The sequence below is a fragment of the Sorex araneus genome, chromosome 1 (assembly GCF_027595985.1).
Source record: "Sorex araneus isolate mSorAra2 chromosome 1, mSorAra2.pri, whole genome shotgun sequence".
In the NCBI taxonomy this organism is placed as follows: domain Eukaryota; kingdom Metazoa; phylum Chordata; class Mammalia; order Eulipotyphla; family Soricidae; genus Sorex; species Sorex araneus.
Genome location: NC_073302.1, coordinates 135,266,363 through 135,282,075, shown reverse-complemented (window position 1 = coordinate 135,282,075; position 15,713 = coordinate 135,266,363). Strand labels below are relative to the sequence as shown.

The following is a 15,713-nucleotide window of genomic DNA, read 5'->3' as shown; positions in this document are numbered from 1 at the left end:
GAAATTTCCCCTTACACATACCCCAAATTAATCACTGTATCACTGTATCATTGTCATCCCACTGTTTATCAATTTGCTCGAGTGGGTGCCAGTAACATCTCCATTCATCCTAGCCCTGAGATTTTAGCAGCCTCTCTTTACTCATCCTTCTCAATGGTGCCGCATTGGAGGCTCTTTCACGGTCAGGGGAATGAGACCCATCATTTTTACTGTTTTTGGCACATTGAATACGCCACAGGGAGCTTGCCAGGCTCTGCCATGGGGGCAGGATATTCTAGGTAGCTTGCCTCGTTCTCCGAGAGGGAGAACTAGACAATAAGAGGTCACCAAATCAATATACAAATAAAATAAATGGAAAATATTGAATACCCATAAAAATGACATGAACCACAGAATTCTATTCAATATATATATTCTTTAGAGTTAGGGATTTGCATTGCTTGTTATTGAAGTAATTTTAATAAGCATTCATATTCTTTAAGTTTAATTTTTGTGAAACAGGCCCAAATTTAAGAAGTTCTTTCATTCTGTGTCCTTATTTCATTATTATAAACTTTTTCTGTTGCAATCCCAGTGTTTTCTCTTTTAATAAACAGACACTGTCACTAGGGCCAGGAATGTGGCTCAGCAGTAAAGTGTATACATCTCATTTGTGAGGTGCTGAGTGATTTGTTCCCTAGTACTCCCTTCCCCAGATTAAAAAACCAAAAAAGCTGCCTCTATACCTGGCACTCAGTATGCCCTTGATACAGATGTACCAAAACAGTTAAGGAATAAATGTTTCGGAATACCTAAGGACAAGGATTAAAATCAGAAAAGTGCATTAAATTTTTCCTATTCTAATACTCCAGTTCTCAAATGTTCAATCCCCAGGAGGAGGAGTAGATTCTGGAATGTCTCTATTCATAAAGTCAGAATGAGAAGGGAAATGTTTCTTTTTAACAATCAGAAAGACCTCTCTACCCCAGTAATGCTAATTTCATATTATAAAACCATAAATCGGACCAGAGCAATAGTACAGTAGGTAGGGCATTTGCTTTACAAGAGGCTGACCTGGGTTTCATCTCTCCAATACGGTCTCCTGAGCCCACCAGAGGCGATCCGTGAGTGCAGAGCAGGAATAAGCCCTGAGTATCACTGGGTGTGAATGGTTCAAAAATAACACCTCTCCCCCCCCAAAAAAAAAAACACATAAATTAAATGATTGGAACTAAACTTTGATGAGTATATCCTTATAAATTGGGTGTTTCACATCGTTTTCAACTTTTTTTCTTCCCTTCTAATATTATGAGTACAAGAAAAGTTTTGTTGAACGTATTACAAATCTAGCATGTATGTTGCAGATTGGGAGAGGGAGAGTTGGTGGAGGAAATGCACGTCATTTTTACATTTTGCCAAGTCTATAGGGAATGACATTTTTACATGACTCCAGTAGCAAGATTATGTCAAACACTGTTTTGGGGTTTTTTTTTTTTTTTTTTTTGCTTTTTGGGTCACACCCAGCAATGCTCAGGGCTAACACCTGGCTTTGCACTCAGGAATTACTCCTGGCAGTGCTTGGGGGACCATATGGGATGCCGGGGATCGAACCCAGGTCGGCCGAGTGCAAGGCAAAGCCCCCACCCGCTGTGCTATCGCTCCGGCCCCAAACACTGTTTTTGTAAGAGTGGTATAGTTTGAATTTTTTGGTAGAGAATTAAAGCCATTTTTCTTTGCGTGGCTCATTTAAAGGGGGCTTTTTTCAAAATGATGCAAGCCAGAACAAACTTTCCATAAAATAGCTTGTTTTTCCTGAATGAATAATTCTACCAAAGCAACAAGTCACACAGAATATTCTCCCAGAGGTCTGCTCTACTCTTATCTCAGATAGAAGGGTAATCCTCTTTTCTCAGAAAATGCATGTATTCTATTTACAGTGTTTCAGCAGAAGATAAAACTTAAATGTTTTCTTTAAGACCTCATCCCTAATCTTCCCATCATGGAATAGAATGTCGTCTATTCATCTACACTGCATGAGTGAGTGGCCGGGCTGACATTTGAGCTGGTGGTTCCAGGAACTAGCTGGCATTGCTTTCATGGTCTGAGCATGGGGTTATCTTTCTCAAGTGGTGGGTGAGAGTTGCTCACAGACATTAACTTTAGGCGAGATAGTCTTAAATGTCTGTTTCAGAAAGCAGCTCGTGGTTATTGGAAAATTCTTTGCGTGGCTCTAAATCTTCTCATTATGAGTGCCTCGCTAATAAAGTGTGAAGCTTTTTTGTGTGGTTGTTATTCCTTCTCTCCACAGTTTCAAGTTTTTGGCACCCTTGTTTCTTGTTTCTGGGAGTTCATCTCATCAGACTGATTAAGGTGGAAGCTCCCACCTCTATAAAGTGAAGCTGTTTCTCTGTATCCACCATTTGTTTACAGAGTGGTTTTAATTGTCAGACCTTCTTAATTCAACTTGTCCCAATTATCCTAATCCTTCTAGCCTGTCATTTCCCAGTTCTCCCGTTATTTTTTTCTTTCATGTGTCCCATCACTCTGAGTGACACTTTAAACCACTTAATGTGACTCAAATACTATAATCATTTTCATATCCGTTATAGAGTTCTCACCTTCACTTGCATAGGCAATTGTTCTGCTTCATGTCTTAGCATCTTGTGATATTTCTGCTTACGCCCATCTCAAGATTGCCCTCAACCTTAGAGTCAAATCTAGACGTTTTACTATGTCCTGTCAGTTTATTATAGCATAGTCATGCTTGTGTGTCTCCCTTTGTTTTCTGCACACACACACACACACACACACAGACACACACACACAAATGTTTCTTTTACACTTCACAGAAGACAAGCTCATTGGTGCCCCAGGACCTTGAGACCTGATGCGGTTCCCCTTAAGATGGTTTTCCCCAGATTGTGCCTCTCTGGCTTCAGTTCTTGACTTTGGTAGCTCTCACACATGCATCAGCCAGACCCTGTCAGGCCATTCTGCCTTAATTTTTCCATGAATAAAAGTCAAAGACACCCCACTTAAAGAACTTTTTTGTGTTATGAATTTGTCCTTCCCAAGTATTTGTTAGTGTCCTTTCTTTTAAGAATGATACTATTAATGTGATACACTGTGTCTCTGAATCAGTCTAAAGACTTTGATTTTACACTAAAAATTATATCTCCTGCATTTAAAATATGGGATTGAAACCCTTTTTGTGGGGAATAAAGTCTGGCACCATTCACTTTCCTTGCTGCATGGAAATGCTTTTCCAGGTAGACCCTTTCTTTTCCCAAATCTTTGTTGAGTGCCACCTGGCTGACATCACGCCTCTGAGCATCTGTCTGTGTGCCTTCACTCCTTAGATGCGATAGGCTTCATAGTCAGCTGGAGTTTCTGAAGTCTGGGGACTTTCAGTGCTTCCAAAATGACATTGTGAGCTCGTGGAGAGCTGGGTTAAGATTTAAATCCTTGTTGTTGTTGTTGTTGTTGTTGTTGTTGTGTTTTTGTTTTGAGATGGAGCTGGTGGTGGTAATAGTGGTAAATTTTTATAAAATAAATAAATGATTTTCCAGGGGCTAGAGCAATAGCCCAGCGTATAGGGTGTTTGCCTTACACGCGGCCGACCCGGGTTCGGTTCCTCCACCCCTCTCGGAGAGCCCAGCAAGCTACTGAGAGTATCTTGCCCGCATGGCAGAGCCTGGCAAGCTACCCGTGGCATATTCGATATGCCAAAAACAGTGACAAGACTCAAAATGGAGAAGTTACTGGTGCCTGCTCGAGCAAATCGATGAGCAATGGAATGACAGTGACAGTGACAGTGATTTTCCAGACATCGTGTTTGGCTCTTATGAAGACCAGTTTATGTCTGAAAATCCAATAAATCAGCTAGAATGATTAGTTCTACCTTACATCTGAAAAAAGCCATTGAAGTAGTACAAAGTTATACAGCAGATGAGATAGCTGGGAGGTGAATGGACAAACTGATATAAGATCCCCCACTGGGGTATGTCTGTAGGATGCAGCTTACCTCCATGCACAGCACATTCTTAGTAATTCTCACTGACTACATCCATATCCAGAGACACATCAGTGCCCCTCTTTGCTTCACTAGATTGAGGGAGAATTAAGTAGTGGGTGATACTAAATATTAAAAATCAGCTTAGAATGTTCATTTAGATCTACACTTGATCTTAGCCAAAAGGCCGAGAAGTGATGTTCATTTAGATCTAAGAAACACAAGGTGACAATTAATTAGAAGTTTGAGAGATATTGGTGCTTTTTGTATTGCTCTACATATTTATTTACTTTATTTGCACAGACAGAGGGCCCTCAACCTGCTTCTGTCTCCTGAAGGTGAATGGAAGAGATGAATTTTGAATGGGAAACAGCAACAATTACACCCAAGTCAATTAAAGTGTACTTAAGGCATTGGGGTTGTTCGTGAGACAACACAGTGTTTTCTTAACAGTGTTAAGAAGGAACTTGGTGGGGAGAGGGCAGAGAGATAGTACAACAGGCGTGTGAGATAGTACAAGGGGCCTGCTTTACATACAGTAGCCCCAGTTTGATTCTTGTGTCTGAGCACAGAGCCAGGAATAAGTCCTGAGCACAGCCTTTGTGGCCTAAAAACCAGAAAGGAAAGGGAGGGAGGGAGGGAGGGAGGGAGGAAGGAAGGAAGGAAGGAAGGAAGGAAGGAAGGAAGGAAGGAAGGAAGGAAGGAAGGAAGGAAGGAAGGAAGGAAGGAAGGAAGGAAGGAAGGAAAGGAGGGAGGGAGGGAGGGAGGGAGGGAGGGAGGGAGGGAGGGAGGGAGGGAGGGAGGGAGGAGGGAGCGAAAGAAGGAGGGAGGGAGGGAGGGAGGAGGGAAGGAAGGAAGGGAGGAAGGAAGAAAGAAAGGAGGGAGGGAGGAAGGAAGGAAGGAAGGAAGGAAGGAAGGAAGGAAGGAAGGAAGGAAGGAAGGAAGGAAGGAAGGAAGGAAGGAAGGAAGGAAGGAAGGAGGGAGGGAGACAGGGAGGGAGGGAGGGAGGGAGGGAGGGAGGGAGGGAGGGAGGGAGGGAGGGAAAGAAGGAGGGAGGAAGGTAGGAAAAAGGAAAGTGAGATAGAGAGGGGTAGAGAGAGAGAACTGGGAAGGTATAAAGTAGATTGGAGATTATTTTTGATGGAAGGCAATGAGAAAAGTCAAACTGGTTTATTGCTACATAAGTTATTGCTACCACCAGTAGAAAAATAATGACCATAACAATTTGGTATTAGAATAAGTGCTTTATTATTATTATCACTTATTTCTTTATGAGCCAAGTCAGCGATTCTCAGCGTGTATTTGAAGCACATTGCTCAGAGATTGCTCCCGCGGGTGCTCAGGGGAGCCCATGGGGCCAGAATCAAGCCCTGGACTCCCAAATACAAAGCTTGGTCACTAGCCCTTTGAGCTCTCTGCCAGCTCCCAGGAATAAGCACTTTGATATAATATTAATTATGACTGCTTCTGAGAACATACCGTCCAGAAAGTGAGAACGGTTTGTTCTTGTTTGAGCTAGGAAGCTATTTTGGTGCTTTAAGAAGTCAGGGACATAGACTATTGAGGAGGGAACATCATCAGAAAAATGGCCCGTTACAATGTAGATGGCCAGGGTGGGTGCTCACATCACACATCCATCCGAAAGGTAAAAATCAAAACGAAACCAAATTAAGATGATCAAACAAATGATGGGTCACGCTTTTGTTGTTGATAGCATTCCACAGTTTTTAAGTGCTAGTTTGGCATTTAACTTTTCTACTATTCAATAAATAGTAAATGTAGAATTGTTGGTATTCATAGTAGACCTCTCTTAACATAATTAATTCCCCGTTGGCAAATACCATTCTGCAGTCTAGTTACTGTGCTGGGCTACAGTGCCTCAGGGATTACACCTGAATTTCATTAAGGAAGTTTAAGTAATTAATATACAAAGGAATCTCACCACTTAGAGTTGCCTTCAACTGGTTAAGACAAGATGAGGTGCATTTTTTCAAAAATATTCTAGAACCACAGCTTTAATGCGTATGTGTATGTGTGTACGTGTGTGTACGAGTGCGCGCACTCCAGTGTCTGGTTCTGTTGACTTTCAACAGGGTCCTACAAATGTAGAGTGTTTTTGTAGATACAAATCCTTTAAATATAGGGTGACTCATTTTTCTATTCTCTCCTGTTCACAGGAGAAAATGAACTTAAGGAATCAAAAAGAATTTTTTAAAACACCAGAGACACATTCATTGAAATGGACAGTAAGGGAAGAGAAATGACAAAGTACACTGTAGTCACAAGTGTGTGTTTTATTTATCGAGAAAAAAAAAAACTTTATGCTTAGTATCAGAAATGCCCAGCCGTAGTTATAGTTGTATGACTAACTGTCTTAAGACTTTGGGCTGGAGATACAGTACAGAGGCTAAGGCGCTTGCCATGCATGTGGTTTCATCTGGGACAAAGGTTCTAATCCCTGCATTGCATAGGGTCTCCTTAGCACTACCAGGTATGGCTCCCAAACAAACAACAAAGAAAAAGCTCTGGACTGGAGAGATATCACCGGGGATAAAGTGCTTGTCTTGAACACAGCTGATCCCAGTTCTATTCCCAACACCTCTATTCCCTAAGCACATAGACAGGAAGCAGCCCCTAAGCATTGCTGGGTGTACCCAAAGTATCCCCACCCCCATACACACAAAGAGAAGTCTGCATCAAGGGATAAGCTAAGTGTGTCAATCTATCGAACCTTCTTTATGGTTGCCTGGTAACTCATCGCACATGTTTATCACAACCTTCAAATGCACAGTGCTTTTCCCTAACATGGTTTATTCATTGGTGTCTCTTCTCATTCTTCTTTCAGAAGAGGTGCTATTTCAGAAAGCTTCAGGCGAAAGAGGGAGGCAGCAGCTGTGGAGGTGGTAGGGCCCTGCTCCACGCATCTCCTCTGCAGTCTCAGCCTTGGTTAGGCAGTTGGGAATTTACCTTGCAGAACCTCAAAATGATTTTTTTCCCTCCCTTCTGACTGTCAAACTCAGAATTATAAAGTAAAACTTATCGTTTTGTTATGTGACATTATTATTGAATTTTTCCACCTGCTGAATTCTGGTTTTTAGTTTATTTTCTGGAGCCAGGGACCAGCAGGGCCATCGTAACTGCGGTTATAGTCCACCAGGACCAGAGCCAACAGTGCTCAGGGAGCATCCCGAGCAGGGAACAGGGGTAGGGTGGGAACATGGGGGGGTTGCATCACTGCTCTGCTCTCACCTCAGTTCCATCCTGGTTTTATTGGGAAGCAAATTATTTCACAAAATGAATTACTCTCAAAGGTGACTCTACTGATTTTAAGCCATTCAAAACTGCATTCTTACCAGCCCTGAGAAATGGTCATTTTGGGTAATCTGATCAGATTTTGTAGTTATCACGACATGCAAATGGCCCATCTGTAGTATAGACTGATCCACACTGAAATGAGAAAATTTAAAAAGTGAGTGTGTCTCTGCATTGTTCTCATTCAAAACTACATGACTGCCCTTTGGTCCGTGGAACTCTCCTATTCGTAAATCCTTGTTCATGAGAATGTGATCATGATATATTAGAAATTTGCCTCAGGTTCTATATCAACTTGACATCTTATGTTCAAGGTTCCAGTTAATTTTTAAAAATTGAATTAAATTCTCTGTTTCCTTACAGAATCTCCTTCATAAGCCATGGTATTAAATTTGCTGTTCTTGGCATGGAGAATGCTTTCAATACATGCTGGTTGTTTGCTTTCCCCCCCACCCACCCCTTTGTTTCTATAATCATAAGTGTGTGTTCAGCAAGCAGATAGAAGAAAACTCAGGTGAAGGTAAACTTCAGTTTTCTGCAGTATCCCCACTTTCCATGGACTTTACAAAGAAAGAATTGTTTCACCCAAGAATCATTTCCAATTAGTTGAAGGAAAATTATCATGTTTTTCTGTAGCTATCAAATCACCTTGGGACTTAGCCCCTTTTCCTTTATATTCATTAGTTTTAAGTTTAAAAAAAATCAGAACAAATTTTAAGCACATAAGTGTACGGTATAAACATACATGTGCTACAGATGTTTATCTGCAACCTACCTTGATTTCATTTTTTTCTATGACCTTATGTTGATGCCTTCATGAGATGTTTGTTCATTTTTCAGTTTATTTACTAAAATACTTGTGTAATTGCTTTTACTCTTTTAACTAGCTTTTTCAAAAGAGTTTGGGGTTCATGTTACCTTTCTCCCTCGACAAGTATTTATACTAGCCATAGATCTACATATTTACATGTGTATGTGCTTATATAGATAGGTATTTCTTGACACCACAAAGTCTTTTATCCAGAATATTCAGTAGTGGAATGTTAATGTAGCCATTCTTATTGAATGTAAGTAACAATGTGTTGTTTGGAAGTGAGAAAATAGAGTTATGTCTTTCAATGAACATAGTCTCTCCTCTTGAATTATTCCAAAGTAACTCATAAATGTGCCTGAATCCCCATTATACACCTGACTGTATTCCTTAAGACATAGTAGTAGTAGCAGTTAATATGGTTTTTAAAATGACAAGTACACTTATCACTGTATCACTGTCACTGTCATCCCATTGCTCATCGAGCACCAGTAATGTCTCCATTCGTCTAAGTCACATTCAGGGTCAGGGGAATAAGGCCCAATATTGATAACTGTTTTTGGCATATCGAATACGCCACAGGTAGTTTGCCAGGCTCTGCCGTGCAAGATTCTGCATAGCTTTCTTCCGGGAGCTTTGTTTTATGGTCTCTGGATTTTGGCTGTTAATGAGATTACATGGCACCTGGGTGTGGCTGCCAAGCTACTGGAAAACTGGGGATCTGGGTGGAGGAGTCCCAGTCCTGATTCAAGCGGGCTTGGAGATCTCAGCCGCAGGTCCCACATACCTCTGACGATTGCTTCATGGGTGAGGCTCGTTCAAGTATGTGGAGAGTGGCTTTGGGCATGGCTTTGGGCTTGGGTTCTTGAGGTTTTTGGCTGCCAGGGCTCTGCTTGGCGCAGGGAGGGAGACTCAACCCACCCCACCCTCCAAGGAGCCCCAGTGAAGACAGCCTGGCACGGAGGCAGGAGATTCTTACTTATAACACCTGTTAATTTTTTTAATTTATCATTTTTATGTCTAATAGAATTTAAAAATTTTAATTCTGAAAGGGCTGGAGCGATAGCACAGCGGTAGGGCATTCACTTTGCATGCAGCCAACCCGTGTTCGATTCCTCCGCCCCTCTCAATAGAACCCGGCAAACTACTGAGAGTATTTCGCCTGCATGGCAGAACCTAGAAAGGTACCCGTGGTGTAATCGATATGCCAAAAACAGTAACAATAAGTCTCACAATGAGAGAAGTTACTGGTGCCCACTCAAGCAAATCGATGAGCAACAGGATGACAGTGACAGTGACAATTCTGAATAAATCCATCTTTGTTAATTTTGCTTTAGTCTTTTTTTTTTTTTGTAGCCACACCCAGATGTGCTCATGGCTCTGTACTCTGGAATCACTCATGGGGAGCTCAGGGGGTGATTTGGCTGTTGGAGACTGAACCCTGGTCAGCTCTGTGCAAGACAAACACCTTACCTGCTGTACTAGCTCTCTGGCCCCTGGGCTTTCATCTTTGTTCACACATCTACATAAGTACCATGATTAAGTACCACTGGATTATGACATTTTTATGGGTTTGGGGCATATAATTTTATAATTTGATATTGATGGATGCTACAGTGTTGCAGTTGTATTCCATCAAAAGTCTGAGTTTTTCAACCACCATCATACAGTTGAGCCTTTTGTCTTATTTCCAATTTGGTTCTCATATTCTAAGGGTTTTTTTTTTATTTGCTTCTTTATACTGAAAATTTCTTTTTTGTGATTCCCATACTAAAACTACCTGAGTGTATGATGTTCTGTTGGAGTTGACAACTATTTAATTTGAACATAATTCAAAACTTATTATTTTACTCCTGCTCTAATATTTTGTTTTTGGTGTCTCGTTTTACATCTTTATATGTATTCTTTACTAATGTTACTGCTTTAGATAATTTTACTACTTTTGTCCTTTAATCTTTCTTTATAAGTGATTGATCCACAGCTTTTTACTATATATTTACCTTTTCCAAGTGAGATCTTTTTCCTTAATATTTTTTCTTGATTTAAATTTCATTTGCTTTAGAAAAAAAGAAAACATTTTTGCAAGGCTGACTTAGCATTAATAAAATTTTATTGGATTTGATGTGTCTGGAAAACACTTAATCTCAATTTCAATTCGGAATGTTACCCTTTTCAGCTATAGAATTCTTGATTGTAAGGTGTGTGTGTTTTTTTAATGCCTTTTCCTTCCAGCTTTCTGAGTCTGTAAAGCCACTCTTTCTGTCCTCTAGACTTTCTTTTAAAAAGTCTTCTGATAGCCTCATCGTCTTCTGTATGTGCCATATGTTTTTCTCTTGATACTTTTAAGAGACTCTAACATTTGTCTTGTTGTTATAATATATATTGGTATAAATTCCTCTAATTTGCAACTCTCTGGGCTATCTGTATCTAGATGGCCATTTCCTTATCTTCATTGGAAATTTGTGGCCATTATCTCCTCGAATTGTTTTTCTCTCTCTTCTCCTTTTAGGACCCCATTAATGTTAATATTACTTTTCTTGATATTGTCCCAGAAATCTCTTGAGGTATCTTTACTAATTTTATGTTCTCCCTCTTAGGAAATTTTTCTCTGCCTTTTCATTCTACCTTATTCTGCCCATGCCTTTTTGTGTTAGGCAACTTTGGTATCTGACTTGTTATTAGAAGACTGGTCTTGTGTGGTCATATTCTGTGTGGTTCAAGACTACCTTCTGCCTACTGAATCCAGGTATCCAAGGTGGATTTGCTGTATTACTGCACTCACCTGCCTGAGCATCTGAACTTCATTGTTTGGGGGACTGTTGACTCAGCTTGACTACATAGAGACTGTTGGACTTGGTGAGATGGACTCTTACCATAATGTTACAAGTAGGTGGTACTGTGAAACCAATGCAGCTTTTGCCTTCTTCAGCAGTTCAACAGATATCTGATGATGCTGCCTTATCCCACTCCTCTTGACTGGCATAGGGTGTTAGAAGTCCAGAAACTGGAGCCTAGGGACTCACAAGTTAGGGACCCAGCACAAAGTTTCCTCCAGAGCATGAAGCTATAACATGCTCCTAAGGTAAGAAACAACATATGCAACATGCTGCTAAGCTATAGTTCACAGAGAAGCTTGCCTACAGTCTCTAGAGGGCATTGTGATGAAAGATGGGGGATGTGGAGAAAGAGGATGTCAAAGTGCACTTGGCACAATTGGCATTACAGAGTTACCAAGATGGTACCCACCAGTGTTTCCCAACTAGGCGTTATCCCCGGATAGATGGCTATCCATCTTTAGCCAGATGCTGTAAAATTCTTGTACTTGATGCAGCAATTTTCAGACTGGTGTTACAACTCAGGCCCTGTGGTGTGTAAGTCACGGGGATTTCTCTGTTCTCTATAACTTTGTGATCCTTTTCTGCATATTTCTGGCTGGTCTTCTATGTCAGACTTCTAGGGAACCTGTCTTCATACTAAGCTAGATTGAGGAGTGAGGGTATCTGATGCAGGGCACAAGTATCTCTCCACTCACCAGGGTTACATCTTCTGAAATATTCCTGACCGCAAACTACAAACTAAATTCTGACACAGTTGTCTTTTGAATTGTCTCTGTTGTTTCTTTCACTTCTATCTGGCTTTTTGCTTCACTTTGATTTTTTTTAATTTTGATTTATATTACACATTTGTCTTGACATGACTTTATATTTATCCTTTTTAATTTTTAAATTCTTAAATCTTGAGGCTTGTCTTTTGCTAGACCTTAGATATTTTTGAGCATAGTTCATAAAAAGAAATAATCTCATCCTCTTTCATTTTTTTCCTTTGCTCAAGCTCCAGTGACACTAATGAAATATTTTACTATTGTCTCACAGATTCCTGAGGTTCTATTCATTTTTTTTCAACCTAGTTCTTTGTTTTCCAGAATTTCTTTGAAATTTCTGTTGTTCTGTCTTTGAGTTAATTGATATCTTTCTTAATTCTCTCCATTATTCTATTGAGTCCACTCTGAGTTTTTAAAATTTCACTTATTGTTATTTTCAAGTCTAATATTCATGTTTGATTCTTATTTTTGTCTTCTGTTCTATGATACCTTTTTCATTTGTTCTTTGTTATTGCTCACTAATGCATTTTTATAATTGCCGAGTTGAAATTCTCAGATAATTTTTAACAATTTGGCCATTTTGCTATGAACGACATTGGATTGTTTCTTATTCAAGTTCAGAATTCCTTATTTCTTGGTGGAATGATTTATTTAATTGAATCTTTGGTGTTTTAGCTATTGTTTTATGACATTTTTCATTTTATTGAAACTTTTCAGTGAGTTGTGCTCTAACCCTACTTTGCCTCTTCACTGCCAAATGAGGTTGAAGTCCCTTCTAGTTCTCCAGTGAAAGCCTGGGGATACTTTATTTTGTTTTTGCTTGGTAAGAGTGTGGGTTTAGTCTTCCCAGAAGAGCTTTGCTGATAGCAGCCTGGCTGGGAAAGGTAGGGATTCCACCTTAACTGCTCTGCTGGTGGTCCCTACTAATTCTGCAGAGGGGAGGCCTTCTTTTTGCTGAATTCAGACTCCACCAGGCCTGGCTGTGAACCTATAGAAAGCAGATTATTAGTTGCCCATGGGTTGGGTAGGCTACAGGACAGAATTTTTTTTCTTTTTAAGGAACCAGTTTAGTTCTTTAAAATGGATGGATGCTTTTAAGTAACTTGAATAATTCCTATGTTTGTTTAGTTTCTTTTTATTTTCTTTTGGGGATTTTTTTGGGGGGAGGGGTGTATTTCTTCTAGATCTAAAGATTGGTATATATTTAGTTTTTGTCAGACTAGTTTTAACAAAGCTCAAAGCTTACATTTTTTGACTGGTGTTGTGGCATCACATTTGAGAACTGCTAATTTGCTTTTCAGATGTGAGAAGAAGAGAATAATTGCAAAGTGTGCTGGAGATTAGAGTGTTTAATGCTTTTCTAGGTATTTTGTGAAAAACAGTGAAATTATAAGTGTTTTCTTAAGGAGGTAGATAGTGCTTAAACTTTTACTTGATTCATTTATAATAGCACAATTAGAGATAATCATTTCCTTCTAGATTTCCAACAGAATTACGTTCATATGCTTATAAAAATTATGTTGGTATGAGCAGCATTTATATTTTGGATGTAATTTAGTTATTATATTTCTAAAATAATTTTTAAATTTAACATCAAAACTAGAGAGAATTTGCATACTCAGATTTAGGTAATTTTGTAATGTGTATATCCCCACTATCCTTACCTTACTCAACAGTGGTTCAACATGGTATTTTCTTGATGGCTTATTAAGAAATCCTTCCCCTGAAGAGCAGATTTAGGCACAACTGCTAAGGTTGACTTAGCAGTATTCAGTGGCTATGAAGAGTCTTGGGGTATTTGTTTAAGATAAAACTCCCAAAGGTTATAGTGAAGAGCTCTTAAATATAAGAAATACTAGAGAATTGCTTTCATTTTGTTTCACAGAAAATGTAAACCTGCTTGAGTAATGCTTATTTATCTTTGGCATATATGCACAAGGTCATAAATAAATCATTTATTGAATGAGAATTACTCTTAAGTGCTAAACTCATATTCTTCTCAATTGGATTTAGAACATTGCTTAGAACATGAGAGTGTGGGGCCAGAGTGACAGTACAGTGCCTTGCATGTGGCTAGCCCAGGTTCCATGTCTTGGCACTCTTTAGATACACTTTGAGCTTGGCCAAGAATTATCCTTGAGGGGCTGGAGCAATAGCACAGCGGGTAGGGCATTTGCCATGCACGCGACTGACCCAGATTCGTTTCCCAGCATTCCATATGGTTCTCCAAGCACCGCCAGGAGTAATTCCTGAGTGCAAGAGCCAAGAGTAACCCCTGTGCATCACCCAGTGTGACCCCCCTCCCAAAAAAAGAGATATATACTTGAGTACAGAGCTAGTAGTAATCCCTGAGCACCACTGGATGTGTCCCCAAAACCAAAACCTAACAAACAAAACAACAGAAAACAGAAAAACAAAGCCCATGAAAGGGTTTCTCCTGCTAAAGAAATTTCTGGAAGTCTTTTAAACTGTATCCTCATACATTTCTTAAATTTTGTGAATTACATTGATGAACCTGTTTTAATAGTGAAGATGGCAGAAGCATTTCATTGACCAAAAAAAAAAAACTGCTAAGGAATAAAGAACACATTAGTACCAAATTGCTAAGCATCTGACCTTGTTCCTTAATTTCACCTGCACCCCCTATGTTAGAAGTGTGCAGATCACAGGGGGAAAAGCACTGGGAATGAGAATAGATTCATCACTCCAGGCTGTTTCGTTCCATTTTCTTAAAGAAAAGAGAGAAACTTCCTTACCATATTTGTTGCTTCTCTGCCCCAATCCAGGGCTAGACTTTACGGTTTGTTTAGCTGTGAAGGGCTGACAGACTTGGGGGATGGTGCAGGAGCTTAGTTTTGGAATGTAAATACATGTAGAGCTTGGTTCCTTTTGTTTAGCATCTCTTTAAACTAAGACAAAAAAAATCAGTGAATGAATGAATAGCAGCATGGTGAAATACCTAAATGTTTGAGTTAAAATTTTTGGATGTTTGAAATCCTATTTGGATCCTTTTCCCAGCTCATGGCGCATTCATCTGCACTCAGCAGGAAGCTTCATGGAGACGCACATTTGGGCAGAAGGTCTTTGGCGGTGCCTTTTTCTTAACTTGTGCCTTTTCTTCTTTAGAAAAAAGTAATGGCTTAAGTCTGACTGAAGAACAATCTTTTTTGTATGTTCCTTATACGAATTTACTTATGGTTCACAGATCTTTACCCACCATCTATGTCTGCAACCCTTGGATTTCAAATAGCATAGATCCTACTGCAGACTACAGGAAACGCCAAATTAAGGACTTAATGACATACTGCTGAAAAAGACAAAAGGTGACAAATTATAAATCAGTCCACTAAACCCCTAAAGTGAAACTCACAGGAGAAAAAGAAATGTGCATTTGAGCTATGCTTTAAAAAAAAAAAAAATGTTAGCCTCCTTAGCATTTGATGCTTAGGCAGCAGGTAAACTTAGTTGGACGATGAAGTTTGAATCCCGATATTTTTCAAAAAATGATGAGGATGCATGTGAAGACTGTTGTAGGCAACAAGGCTCTGCCTTATCTGATGATTTCAGCATTTGTAAGTGGTGTCTATTTTGAAATTGACTGCCTCTTTTTTTTTTTTTCTGACGTTAGAATTCCACTGAGGTTGACGTTTAAGTATGGCTTAAGTATGGTTTAAGTATCCTTAGGCTGTTGGTGACTAGCCGTTTATTAATTTTCCTCCTCAGGGTCGCCTTAGCCATACTCAAGTCCATGCCGTTTTCTTGACCTGTAAGGACGTAAGAGTGTCTTTTGTCTCTTGCTTCAGTTCTGGTGAAGGGAGTGAGAACAAGAGAGGCTGGGGGTTAATGGACAGGTTAGAGAACAGATGGATTTGGAAAGGAAAAAGAGGCCTTTTCAGAGACCCCCGTTACTGCTTCGGGCTCATTTTTCCAGCCTTCCCCTTGGGAAGGTTTCTTTCACAAAGACATCAGGTCCCCTTGAACTCCCGCAGAACGTGTGT

At 39.8% G+C, this 15,713-nt stretch overlaps 1 protein-coding gene and 1 pseudogene across 2 annotated transcripts in view; one reads left to right on the top strand and one right to left on the bottom strand.

The window, feature by feature from the left end:
* The window catches only part of ARL15 (ADP ribosylation factor like GTPase 15), a 444,530-nt gene that overhangs the window by 277,376 nt on the left and 151,441 nt on the right, over positions 1–15,713 (top strand). The window lies entirely within an intron of this gene.
* On the bottom strand, positions 4,106–4,190 carry LOC129401151 (U2 spliceosomal RNA; annotated as a pseudogene).